Here is a 14,713-nt window from a genome sequence, read left to right as displayed (position 1 = left end):
TTTATGTTCCCACCATTCCCATTACAAGCTAGCAATTGGACTCATTGTATTTAATTATCTTTCAGGGAAGAGGGTGTAACAATAAATTGATAGATGCCATTAATCAATAATTTAACAACAACAAGAGACATGAATACCAGATGTAACTACCAGTGAGGAGAAACTTTTTCTCCCCCACCCCCGGTCAATATTCCAGGTGTAGCAAAAACAATGTGACAGTATGGATGCTGTTTTGAACTAAGCTAGCCTCAAAGACTTCTACCCAAGACAGACAAACCCACCCTTCCCTGACCACCACGAACCATAACCCATACAAACTGTCCTGACTCAGAGCACCATGCATTACATGAACAACTAGACCCGCCACTTCTGAGGATTCAACAGCTCCTCAACAATCAAAGCTTTTGTTTTTCTATCAATTCCCTTTGATTATTTTTTTTGATTTGCAGGTAACACCTGACACGGTACATAACTTTAAATGCTTAACAAAGAGGTTTAACTGGCAATACGAGACACACATCAGCTGAAGATATACCTGGGGTTATACCTATCTTCAGCTTAATGCCAGGAATACACTTACCTGGTATTTTGAATTTATGAAGAAGCTCCTAAATTAGATTAACTCTTGAAAAATATTTCTGTAATTTGATTATGTAAGAGACAGCAAACAGCTTCTGCTATTATAATCATAACAATTTTGAGCAGCTGCCCATCGTCTATCATCAACGTCACGAAGCTCCCCCAGCCTTTCCTACCAACTGCTTCCTTTGGTGACACAGTTTCTTCTTTCCATGTTAACCAACACAGAAAGATTGTAGTTATCCAAATTTCAAGCTTCAACTGACCTCCCATCTCTCAGGTTCATGATCCCTTGAGACAGTCATCCTTGAGACAGAGCCACTACCAGTCCCTTCTACCCCTGACACCTGGCCTAGGCATGGAAATGCTACCCTCTTGACCACTGGACCTCCCTATTCACATCCCTCACTTCCAGGACAGGTTTCTGGTAGGTGAGCTGGCAGCCTCTCCTGCAGTTTCCCCCATGCACATCCCTGCACTGGTGCCACAACTGGCATCCTTAGCCACAGACTTCAAGGGTGGGAGGCTGTTAACCAGACCAGCCTCTTCTCACCCCATGGAGCGAGCAATCTCACATTCCCTTATATTCAGTGGTTTTAAAAAAGTTTATTGCCTTATATTCAGTGGTTTTAAAAAAGTTTAGAATTATAATCTGAAATAAAGCCATGTCGAGTTTGCAAACCCAACACTCCTCTGTGATTTGTCCCACCCATCCTCATCACTCCTCTTACCACAGCACTCCCTTCAGCCCCCTTCCCTGAGTTTCCTTTTTGAGCACATCACTCATCTGCTCGCACTCTTCCAACAACAACTCTCCCAGTTTCACTGAAACTGCCTCTATTTCTACTAGAAAGACAAATCTTGACTCCATCCTGCTGTTTAATCCACCACTATGAAAAATTTCAAGGTGGTTTGGTGTTTTGTTGTTTGTCTTCTTTTTTTTCATTTGGTTTGGTTTTTTGTTTGGTTTTTTAGGTTTTGTTTGTTTGCTTTTTGGTGGTTTGTTGTTGTTGGTATTGGGTTTTTTGAATACAAAAGCTAATTACTTCTTCTATATCAGGAGTTGTACTCCTGATTACTCATTAGATACAAATATTCTCTGGTCTACATGTTTTGAGTTATCAATATCCTGAATTCCCTGTTAGTAGCAGAGGTGGCTGGTGCTACCTACTCCAAGACACCATCAAAACACAACTTGTCACACATGATGCTCTCCTATTAAAAAGGTGCAACTATAACAGCATCACCACAGGAGCAAACTTCATTAGTAACATCACCACACACAGCCAAAGTACTGACAGCAGTCCAGAGGCGAACAGCAAGTATCACTCATGTTGCAATATTAAGACACTCTGAAAACAGTTTTATTAAAAGCAGAGGTAGCTGCAACAGTCTTCATCATAAACATAAGGAATACTGCAAACAACTCACACTTCCATGAACGCAAAAACAAAACAAAAAAAAGGCCAATGTCATCATCCTAATGATAACTCTGGAGGATGCAACTCGATAGGGGTTATCACAATTAAGATTTTGTTAAAATGGCTGTTACAAATATCTATTTTTAATTAACTGTAATTCAACCCTATTACATGAAGCAGGTTATAACTTGATGATTTTCATAAAGCAATAGATTAGAAAAACAAAATAAACATTAGCCTCTTGGGGCAAAGAGAAGGAAATGAAACCAGTTTTAATGTACATGGGAAAAAGGAGTAGAAGTCAATAAAAATAAAAATCATAAATTTTAGATACACAGATGAAGTTTTATAGATAATAAAAAAGTCAACCACTGAAAATAAAAGTCCCTTAAGTGTACATTTACAGTTTAAAAAGAACAGAACAAAGATCAGAGTTACAGCCCTGAAGTTGATACATAAGAAATATGGAAGTGAAAACAATGTCTGCTCTACTGGATCCTCCATGGCTTAGTTTCAGAAACAAAGAAAGTAAATTTTAAAAACACATGCAGATACTTGTACAGGGAATGCATATCAAAGGGTTAAAACCCAAACTGCTCCCAGCAGGGCCATATTCAGCACAGGTGTATTTAGTTCCCCTCCCCAGCCCATCATGCCCTGGTACCCAACCAAAGGTTTACAGCTGGGGAGGGCTAACAGGGGCAGGCTTCTTGCATTTAAGGGCCATTCTCATCAGCTCCGTCACTTTTATTCTTAGTCCTGCTTGGGCATTACAGTCAGATTACTTTGCTTTTCCAGCTGCATTTTCCAACTGACACATGGAGGAAGCCCACTTTTCTCATCTCTCTTTCCTTAATCAACTGACCAAGTGACGATAACTTGAGATCGGTCTGGTGATCCATCCCCCTGTCTGCTTCCACGTCCTGCTGCGCACAGCAGGCACGCTAAAATACAAGTGTCAGGCAGTCAAGAAATCTCGACAGGCCTCTAATCTTAAGGGCATCAAATATGGTTAACTCATCCCCTTGTATGGAAAAAATCTCATGGAATGGGGCCAGCAGTTAAAAGGGCTTTGACAAGCGGAGAAGGATTAGAACAAGTCAGTACCATTTCAAAATGAAAAGCACAGAGGTCTGGCTTCCTAACAAGCAAATTCACCAAAAAGCCACAAGCTTAACTGGAAATATGCAGTAACTGAACCTGCAGTATGTCAGCAAACACAAAGTAAGCGCTTTCAAACTTGTACTGAAAGAAATAATGCTGTGTTTTCTTCAGTGTTGTTTTTCTTATCAGCATTTGAAAAGAGCCCACAAGAAAACATTATACTGAATGAGTTCAGGAGGAATATATTATCTAAATACAGAAGCACATTTGTATTAATACCCAGGGATGATATTCACAAACATCTTCTTACTACCGTGTAAATGCCTTCAAAACAAACACCTCTAGGCTACACCAGCAATGCAGAAGTCTCACAGAAGATGCTCCTGAGAAGCCTCCTGAGGACTAGTGTGCCAGAAGGGGTGACAGCAGTGCCTGTGCATCTCCTGAGTTTTTTCATACTTTCCACCCAGCACACTCAGATTATCACGGTTTCCAGATTCAGAAAGAGGAGAATAAATTCTCAAGATAGAAAGCTGAGCAGACAGTCGTAACATGCCCTCCCCTCCTCTTGAGGAGGGCTACTAAGACAAGTGGCTGCATCAAGTTCTGCCTCTCTGGGGCTCAGCTTCCTGCTGCCCCGTCTCCCAAACTAGACCAAAACAAAACACCTCTCCCATAGAAACAAGGGGCATTAACACCAGATTAAACTAATACTAAGCTGCAAGCACCTGGTCAACATTAGCTTGAGCTGAAGCTGCCACCACCCGGGAGGCATTACCCCACAAGACCATGGCATTTCCTGAGCTGTTCTCAAACTGAAAGAATTTAGCAGGAGTGGGTGGTGTAGCTAGGAGAGCATGTCCTTTTCCTTCACTCCTGCCAGTGGTATGCCAGATCACGATCCTCATCATCTGGCCCTTCCCTGCTTTCACAATTTCATTTTCTCTGTTGTCACCTAAAGAGCCATCAATGGAAAATTCACATAAATTGTGAAAACTAGGATAGAGGAAACCTCAAGAGATCATCTAGTCTCTCCCCAGCAATTTGCACCACTGTGATTACCTCAAAAAATCATTCCATCTTGATTATATCCATTATACAAAGGCTTCAGGAAGAGAATCACTGGACCTGCAAAGAAAAACTGTCTGTAGCATCAAGATTCATCCTGAGTCCCTCTGAAGACAAAACATCTGCTTTAACTTACCACCAAGACCACAAAAAGAACAAAAATAGTCAGTTTATGCAGGCTGGGAGCATGCCAGAACTCTGATACTTACTTCAATTGTTCCTAAAAACATCTATAAAGTAAACATTTTTCAACAGAAAATTAGGATTAAACCCTCCACAAAATATGACTAATTACAATACATTCTCTGCCTTTTAAGGATGTTTTTCAGATCAGCTATCACAGATGATGTCTGCAAAATTATTTAAAGATGAAAAGCAGTATGAATTATTATAATAGTTTTAGCATTCAAGAACAAGAAAGAAGCTAAGAAATACATTTTAATTCCTCAGTAAAAGATAATAAATACAGTCGTCTTTTACATTGAAAAAAAAAAGTCCATACAGAATTCTCATTGGAGCACTCATTCCTCCACCTTCTTTAAAACTGACTTTGTACACAAGCCTTGTGATCCATGCTCCCCCCAAAACGCGAGTGACAAAAGGCAGCTCCTTCATGCAAAAGTCCATGTTCCCCTGGCTAAATTTATTTTCTCAGAGAGGCAAGGCTATTGCTAACCTTAGTCAGATGAAGTTTCCAGATACCACTGAACTCTCATACTGGCACATCTAGGTCATTACAAAGTCTGTGGAGCTGATGATCTAATTGGTTGTGATCCCTAGTGAAATATCAGTCAGTAGTTGGTCCATGTATATGTATTTTTTCTATTTTAATGCATCTCAACTAAAGGTATGTGAAGATATAATGTAAATTTATAAGTGTAAATCTGTATACAGGTTGTATGGTGGCAATGAACATTGGTGAATGCCCTCAAACTAACACCATTCTCATAACTAAAACAAAAATCTTTTTAGTACAGTAAAAGGACACATGAAAATGTAGACACTCTCAAGGTAATCACATGCAGAAGTTGTTATTACTATGTGCAGACACTTAAAAATACCTCTGATCTCCTGGGATTTGGTTATATCCAATTAGAAACACCCCAAGGGTCACCACAAATACCAGGATTTTTTTTTGTATTGCATACACAAGACCTTTGAAACAATTTTTTTTTAAATTATTATTATTTGATCATACAATGTTAACACAGTTTTGGCAATAAGGATCTTAGCTATTTAGATATACTGCAATGGGTAATGGTCAGACAGAATGCTTCACTGTGTCATAGGGATGCACTGGCTGAAAAGAATATTAATAAATCCATTATCATAAGCACTCACTGATATGGAGCAACTATGCAACTTTTCATTGTCTTCTCTTACATGTTACAGTCACATAAGACAGCAATGCTGTTAAAAGCAGTAACAAACATCAATACACACTTGTCAAAGACAAAGCCAGACTAACAGGAATGGAAAAGAAATATCAGGAAGGAAAAAAAAAGAAAGACTCAAATGCAGCTGAGAAGTAAAGAAGAAAAATGAATACATGTTTACTGCAACTCACCCTACGGCATTTGTGTTTTCTCTGCTCCTCAGTAATGGAAACATAGAAGTATTAACGATAGGACAGACCATCTAAACTTACTGTCACCATGGAAGATATCATCAAGCCCTAGAGTGTAAAACTAGAGTTCTACTCAATATTGCTTTAGGAAGACTAACAGCTATGCAAAATACAGCAAATAGAAAACTACATTTTACATTTATTTTGCTTTGTTAACTTCTCTATATAAGTCTAATATTTTTAATGAGATTTTTTCAGGGGAGTAGCAGATGATTCCAGCAACTGGCTGCTCTTTTGTGCACTTGTTACTGACTTTAAAACAGGTGTATTTGTGAATTTTTGCTTGCTTGCTCATACTCTAGTGCACCAGCTTTGTCATTTTTAGCGATTCCTTCCTGTGTGAACAAGCTTGAGCTTAGGGTTTTCTTTCCCACGCCAACAGGAAACCCTGCCAAAGTTGCAAACAGCATGTGGGGAGAGGTACAAGAAAGCAGCATGACCAAAATTTCACATTACTTTACATTTAAAAAGAAAACCAGAAAAATAAGATAAGAGATGAGCAGTCTAGGAAAGGAAAGGTTAAAATTGTTATCTAGAGCAAAGCAAAAAAAAAAAACCCTATGATTTATCACATCCACCAGATAAACTGTTCTTCACCTCCAACTACAGGACAGACTTTTAGCAGGTGTGCAGGTGACAAATTCTGGGGGAGCAGTGTGCACGCTCAAGGGCAGTGCTCCCATTCAGAGAGATCTCAGCAAGTTGGAGAAACGTTTTGGCAGGAACACTGTCAAATTCAGCACATGCAAATGGCAGGTCCTGCAGTTAGGGAGGAATAACCCCAAGCACCAGTACACACTGGAGTCTGAGGAGCTGAAAAGCAACTTTGCAGAAAAGGAGCTGGGGTCCAGGTGGATGAAAAGTTGACTCTGAGCCAGAAATGGGGCATGGGTCATAGCAAAGAAGGCCAACAGCCTTCTGGACCACATTAGGAAGAGCATCATCATCAGGCTGAGGGAGGTGATCCTTCTTGTCTGCTCATCACTGGTGAAACATCTGGTGTACTCCAGTGCTGTGCCTTCCAGTACAAGGCAGACAAACACAACAGATAAGACAGGTCAGGTCACCAAGATCACCAAGCTGGTCAAGGGCAGAAGCACATGGTACTTGTTGCCAGTCTGAGAGAGCTGGAGCTGCTCAGCCTAAAGAAGAGAAGGCTTGGCAGGGAATTTAGCAGAGTCTGCAACTTCTTAATACACTGCAAAGACAAGAGAGCGTAACTATACACTGCAAAGACAAGAGAGCGTAACTCCTCTTAGATGTGGGGAAGAACAGGACAGAAGGTAAAGATCACAACTGCAGCAAGTGAAACCAGAAAAGAAAAAAGTTTTTATGATAAAGGTCATCAAAAACTGCAACAGATTGCCTAAAAGGGTCACTGAATATCCATCCTTGGGGATGTTAACACTTGAATACCCAAGGGTCAGAGCACCCTCACTGAATTCAGCCGTGCTTTGAAGAGGGACCAGATCAAATGAACCACCTCCAGAGACACCCTCTAACCTATGTTAGTCTATCATTCATCTTTTTTTCCTCTCTATATAAGATTTCTCCAACCATTAAGACATTAGCAATAGAGTTTTTGAGAGTATATTAAAATCCCATTCCAGTTACACAATTTTAAGACCCAGAGTTCAGTGGAACTTCACACAAGTTTCTTAAAACTGTAATGAAAAAACCCCTCCAAATTACACTTTCCTTTTAAGCTGCTCAAAAAGAAATGCAATTTTTCTTCATAACACCTAATCACAAATATGCATACAAGTGTGTACGTAAAAATATACATCGTGTATTTATATGTATTTGATATGTATCTTGAAACCTCCAAATACTTATGGCACCCTGAAGAGGTAAAAAAACTATACTACAGAAATACAAATTAGATAGTTAATTCTCACTGTTTATTGTTTATCTCACTGATATTTCAGCTTTTCCATAATACAAATTGTATTTTAAATCAGTGACAGTGTCGCGTGTTTCCTATACTTGTGATGCCGGCTAGCGTAACAACAGCTATAGCCACAGCTCATACCGACACCAGAAAAGTGACGGTATGTTTTCAGCTGAAAATAAAGACCTGCGTTACTTGAGTGCCAAATCATAAGCCATGACCAGAACATGCTATTAGACCCTAGGGAACTTCAGTAGCTCAGATCAACTGCTCTGTCAAAGACTTTGAAAACCTCCAAGATGTGAAAAGCTAAGTCATAATTCCACCAGTTTAGGTTTTTTTCTTCTATGCACATATGGAATGTTTATGTAAGCATGTATAATCCATCTGAGATATAAAATATATGCCAAAAGGAAATTTCAAGTTTCAGATTGTTATATACTAACAGAGAATACAAATCACATGATGAAGCAGAAGGAGGAACAGATTTCTGTATTTTCCCATCATCTGTGATCAAAGCACCAGGACACATACATGATATTAATCACCCAGGACTCCACAGATTGCATCAACAGAATTACATATGGAATCTAAAATTATTATTACAATTTGATGCTAAAGTTAGACTCCGCACAGTACCGAGGACTGGGAGGAAGCATTCAGTTTCCTTTCCCCTTCAAAACTGGTGCAGCCTCAGATGATATTCTTTCTCCCTTCTAGAAAGGTAACAGTGCCCAGGTTGCGTCTCAGTTCCAAAATCCTTAAGAACCCCACACTAAAACAGTGGTTTTCAGCAATATCTGTAATATTTTTTTTTGCAATGGTGTAACTGACTTCATATAAAACCAGAGCGAATCAACAAAAAGCAGACTGTGGAAAATTTTGCCTGCACTTCAACCGTAAATCATGAAGGTCATGCTTGGTTTTGGGTTGTGGGACATATCTATCCTTGGGAAAAATCTCGAGGAGAGTAAAGGAGCTCTGCCTTGGTCCAGCTCACTACATGCACAGCACCTCTGGGCATCTATCCAAAGCAGCCACTGCATTCAGCAATGGATGCTCACCAGCACGGCTCTCCATGAACTATGCCATCAGGTGCCCAAAGGCAAGCAACCACACCTAGGGTATGGATAATCAGCATTCAATGTTTCTGTATATGCATGCAGCAGCCAAACAACTGGCAGTGGTGCTCAATGCAAGAAAACCAGAAAAATTCCCACAGTTCACTCCAAATATCCAGTTCTTCGTACCACAGCCATCTGTGCCTCACAACAGTAATTGCAAAGACAAACACCGTATTATTTTTTAAATGATCAAATCACATACTAATGAAAATATAAAGCTCTGAAGAAGAACAGAAAAAAACCCCATACTGTCAAGGAAGAAAAAAAAAAAAACACAAACACAAAAGCAAAGCATCCTCTTTCTCAAAATATAGTCACAAGACTTAGATGTTTTAACTTTTAACCCACATTCTTCAGGGGAGGGATGGAAGGACGGAGGATAAACACGTCGCCTAAAACAGTTTAACAATCCAGATTCACTGGATAGTAGTTACACTACTATTCATAAAATACAAAGCCAGTTTCACCCTCATGGATTTTGAAGTGGAAAACACAGGCTATTCAAGTTAATTATTATATTGCTAAGTCATAAGAGTATTAAAAGAGGTACAGCAAACACAGTTTTACATACTAGCTCTCAATGAAAAATCAGAGAAAAAAACCTTTATGCCACTTTCGTAACTACACTGCATAAATACAGCTCAAGGCAGAGGGAAAAACACATGTTTGTTTAGGTCAAATTTTTAGTATCAAATTTGTAACTAATCCTTCAAGATAATGAATCATTAATACTACAGACCTAGTGTTTCCATCCTCTCATACACAAACATGATGACTCCATTGTGTGAGGTGCCCGGGAAGTTGGGAGCACGGGCTCCCACTGAAGTTGGGAGCATGGGCTATTTCAGAGCCCAGCAAAGGTTTACTCACTGTCTTCAAGCATCAGGTCCCTGATTAAAATCACTGCTGTGATGCAATTTACCCAAAAATAGGTTTTGACTGTGGCAGTGAAAGTTTTAAGACTTTGACATAGACTGAGATGTATCTAATAGATGAAAGCTGTAATTTAGGAAACTAACTATGATTTAATTATTTCTTTTGCTTCTTGCATGCAGGAGAGAAATGTCATTTTAAGGAATAATCCAGACTTAGCACAAGGTAGTCCCCAGCTGCAGCTGTTTTTCACGCTGTACCACCTAGGAAACCCTTTATACACCCCAGCCACAGCTTCCTCAGTTTTAAAACAGAGCAGCAACTCTACCAGAAGACAGTCATGTTTTTGGTGAAGAGCACAATTCACCACAACAGAGAAACATATCTAAAACCATGGTGAAACCAGCTCTTGCTTACCCCATCTCCTCTCTCAACTGACATCGTCAACTCTTGGTTCACCACCTCTGACGTTCATCTGAATCTTCTGGAGAACTAAGGTCACCAAACGGGCAACTCTACAATCGACTTTTTTAAATAATTAGTTGTCACGCAGATTAGTGAACTGAATCTGCTTGCCCAGAGGCCAAATCAGAACTGGAGCCAACACAAGGAAGGGAGTAAAAATGGAAGGAGAAGGGGACATGGAGACCACTGCTTCTGGCACAGTGAGGTGCAGAGTTTGCTAAGTCTGTCTCATCAAAACTGTATCTGGTGAACAAATGTGAGAACATGCAAACTGCTGTCACTGCATAACTGAAAAGCTTTCCAAAACTTTTTACATTCTTCATTAATGGCATGACCTTTTTAAATAATGTAAGATGACACTTTAGATTGGTGTATCAAGACAGACATGTCATACAAACCATTAGCTCCCTTTTCTGGACAATATGCCATTTCTGTAATATAGCTGACTTTCTTGCAGTACAGTACAATGTATCTTTTCCAGTCCTGTTAACTTGTTTTCTACAGGCAGCAGGTAACTTGTAGCTGAAGTGATGTTATTTTTATTGAGATATCCTATGCTAAGTTTCTGCTCAGAACACATTTTTACAGCTGAGACTTATCAGTCCCTAATAACAGGGATTTCCAGTGGACATATTTAACTAGAGATGGTAAAAGAAATATGGATTTTCAGCTACTTAATATTATCAAAAACCTTTACTGTAACAATATAAAAAGAAATGGATAGTTCAAGTTAAACCATTATCTACAATCGCTTCCATAACATGTCCTATCTTTATGACTGCTGGCTGCAACCTTTTTAAGGTCCTTTCACTGACAGTGCTTATCTCAGCTTTATTTTAAAAGCTTTCTCTTTTCTTCCCCCCTCTTTTTGCAATGAAGTACCCTTCAAACTACAGATCAAACTGCTTCATTTTGACTTTGTCCCAATGATTTTTTTCCACCAGCTAGCTATTCATAATCTCAACTACGTTCTAATATCAGAACAACATAAACTCTGACGTTTGGAAGGCCCAGTTACTCAGTTTGTGGAAGCTGGGCAGTATTTGGCACACACAAACAGACCTGAAGACCAGATCCAGTACAAACAGTGTCCACACATTCCCCACCACATCTCCAAGCTCACAGGCATCTGATCCTTAAGCTCCAGCACTCAGAAGCCCATGACGGGGATTTTATGCATGGAAAGAGAGAAGCATCTCACAGAAGCATCAAAGCCTTCACCCACACTTTTAAGAGCTGAACAGAATCAGCAAACTCCTAATGCCCCAAAAAGAGGCTGATCTTAAACCCAAATCCTACAAGGTACCAGATGTGTGGTTCCCACATACAAAGAACAAATATTATTCACTTGAGAAGAGCTGACAATGTTTTATTCTTCTAGGCTAAACCAAAGTAGCAACAAGGGGTTGGCACCACTCTACACACCCATCAGCAGCTGCAGAGAGGATTAAACTGCTCCTGCTGGGTCAGTGGGATTGAAATTAGCTCCTTCCAGCCAGGAATAATAGATTTACTCTTCCAGAAGGCATTGAAAAGCATGGGACAGCATGACCAGTCATGTACTTAAGGTAAAGGTGGTCCCACCTTCCCACAGCCATTTCATGCATTTGGATATTTGCTGAAGAAAGTTGCTAAATTGCTCATTCAGGTCCAGCCCCATGCATACCTTGGATTACCATCACTGGCAGACACCAAGTGGCCTTGCCTTGCTCTGCAATCAGACCAGATCCTTCTCTGGAGCTCCAAGAACAGCCACTGGGGCAATAATTTCATCAGCAGTTAAAGATACATTGATTTTCAATAGGATTTAGGTAGCCAAAAACGTTCGCCCTGGAAGAAGATGATCAAGAGACCAAGCCCATTAGCCATGTAACAAGGAATACAGCTGCACAAGAGCAGAGTCTTCTCCTTCTCATCTTCCACTAACAGAAGGAAACAAAGAGAGGGAGAGGACAAGTGGTAGCAATTACCTTTAGGGACAGGAGGAACAGCAGCAGTATAACCTCTTCCAAGGAAAGAAAATGGAAGGACAAAGTAATAGAAAGCAGCACTGCAAGGATAAACATAAAAAAGAGAATGAAGTAAAAAATAGTGGGTAAAAGGAGGAAGAACAGGGTGAGTGACAGAGAGAGGAAATACAAAAGAAATGGTGCACACTTCTATTGCTCCTTCAGTATGGAAAATTTTAAGTATTTTAAGAAGCTTCCAAATACTCCTCTGATGAAACAATGGCCTTTTAGCTGTTGTTTGTTGAGTGTGGTGGGTTTTTTTCCTGCTTCTATTATTACAGAAATGGTTGGATCAGAAAGTTGAGTGAGTTTACCACAATCAGGAAGTAAAATGAAGTTACTGAGGCAAGCTGCATCTATTGACTTTACATGTTTTTAAATAGCAAGAGCATCTTGCATATGCATACTCATGAGCAAGGGAGCAGAATGGAAAGAGACACAAAAAGGTGAATGAGCCATAAAAAGAAACCATCAGACAAATGTAAGACATTAGAACAAAGATGAGTCAGATATGGAAAAATGTGAAAAATGTGTTTAAAGAAACGAGAGGATGAAAATATTCAGAAAAATATAAAATTTCAAAGTTACTCAGCTGTAATACTGGTGCTTTCCTTACTTCTACAATATACATATCTGGCAATGTCCTATATAAGCATAATAAAATGGTGATAGGACTTGTGAGAGTACTTTCATTATATCAAAATTTATAGCTATTCTGGATTTTAGCAAACCAGTGGCAAGACAGAAAGAGGAAGTAACATCTACTGTACCCATGCTCTAAGCTCTGCTGAAGCATGGAACCCTCTCTCATGCAGGTTTCTGCTTTACTTGAAGGACAGTTCCTTGAAAACACTTAAGTTCTTGGCAACTACAGCAACCTCAGTGGAAGGAATCAAACTCTGCAGCAAGAAAGATCCATACCATCCCAGAGATGTTCCTGCTTTCTCCAATCCCCACATGAGAGTGGCCAGTTAAAGCTCGAGATTGCTTTTAAAGTCTGGGGCTAGTTTTATTTTCTCCACTACTAACTTCAGCTAGAACTGGAGTGACATTCTGGGTAGTTCTGTATTTTCTGCTCTCCAGCTAGCAAGTATCTTGGTTTCTTCCAACTTCTTTGGCTGTGTTCCCATGTAGGTGCATACATACAAAACAACTACAAGAAATCCCTAAAAACGTTAGTCTGAGTGTCCACGAAGAATTACAGTCAGATTCAACGAACTTAAAGGTCTTTTCCAACATAAACAACTATGATTCTTTTTTTCCCTCTGATTATCTCTCTTATCTTTCTTCAGTCCAGCAAAAAAAAAGGTTTCAGAATGGTAACACAACTTTTCCTCGAATTGCATGGTAAGTATTCTTCCTGCAATAACCCTTCCTCTTCAGACGCATCAGCTTCACTTCATATCAGAAGTTGCAGGGATAAAAAACGTGCACAGCCTCAAGAAACTGCCAAGGTAGAGAGAGAAATGCACGACTGAACTGCAGTTCCCACCACTCTCCACACAGCAACACAATGTGTAGACAACTGCGGGTTACATCACATCTCGTCCTCCAACCTCCACCGCTGAAGAAAATGCTGCCGATCGCTGCTGAAACCACCCCAGCCAGTGGTTACCCTCCCTTCAGATCGGATATTCTCATTAGGGAAGGATAACACACTCAAATCCCGACACACTTGAGTATGTAGCAACCTATGATGGGGCAAAGTTAGGGTATCAGGTTTCTGATGGAGCTCCTGGAACACAGGAACATAGTCTCACGTGGTAATTAGTTTGCAATTTGTATGCTTCTAACTGGTTTAGTTCAAAAGTCTTTATGTACTAGCTTAAGCATCATTTTTAAGAGCATATCAGCCATTCAGACACATCCCACTGAGAACCAGAGTCACATTTATTTGTCTCAGTCATTGAGACAATTTGAAAAATCCTTTTACGTTATTTTTTGCCATCACGGTCTATGTCTGTACCCCCTAGTGTTAGGCATCTAATCAAAGTACCCAAACAGGGACACAAGATAATGCAGACTCTCCCTACATAAAATTTACATGGGGACAGGCATCTCTGGAGGTAATCACAACCCACCCAAGATCTAGAAGGGCTTTTTAGCTTTCCTTTGACCACAGCAAGAACGTTCTGCTGATTACACCTGAGCACAGTTCCTCCATCAGGTGTTAAATTAAATAAGCCTAGGTCACCTTCCCTTACTGTTGTATTTCATATCCATATACACACACTACACACACTCATGTATGAGTACAGACAAATGCATATATATAACATATGTATGTACATACAGACACACATAAATAAATACATGCACTTAAACATTCCTCAGCAGAACTGCTCTGGATACACTTGCACTCAAGTAGTAAGCTGCTCTTGCAAATAAATTAACTGACACAAGTCAGGACAGACAGTTATTTCTCCCAATCCACCTTTACAGAACCTCTAAGCCTTTAGTGGGTGCAAGTGCATCTCCCAACAGACTTTTACACTGGCATAGCTGGAGTCATCCACAGCAGAAACAATAATCCAATTAAGTTAAAAAAATAT

The 14,713-nt window shown here is 39.8% G+C and overlaps 1 protein-coding gene across 4 annotated transcripts in view; it reads right to left on the bottom strand.

Moving 5' to 3' along the window:
* The window catches only part of KLF12 (Kruppel like factor 12), a 183,740-nt gene extending 171,768 nt beyond the window's left edge, over positions 1-11,972 (bottom strand). For 3 of the 4 annotated variants that reach the window (XM_027882954.1, XM_027882956.1, XM_027882957.1), the window contains exon 1: positions 11,819-11,972. The gene's annotated coding sequence lies outside the window, so the exon portion shown is untranslated. The remainder of the gene's footprint in view (positions 1-11,818) is intronic. The other variant, XM_027882955.1, reaches the window with a different exon arrangement.
* Positions 11,973-14,713: the final 2,741 nt, after the last annotated feature.

Source organism: Empidonax traillii, unplaced genomic scaffold (assembly GCF_003031625.1).
Source record: "Empidonax traillii isolate 1590-97213 ecotype Southwest subspecies unplaced genomic scaffold, ASM303162v1 scaffold115:size2055165, whole genome shotgun sequence".
In the NCBI taxonomy this organism is placed as follows: Eukaryota; Metazoa; Chordata; class Aves; order Passeriformes; family Tyrannidae; genus Empidonax; species Empidonax traillii.
The sequence above is the reverse complement of the archived record's forward strand: the minus strand, read 5'-3'. Positions and strand labels throughout refer to the sequence as shown.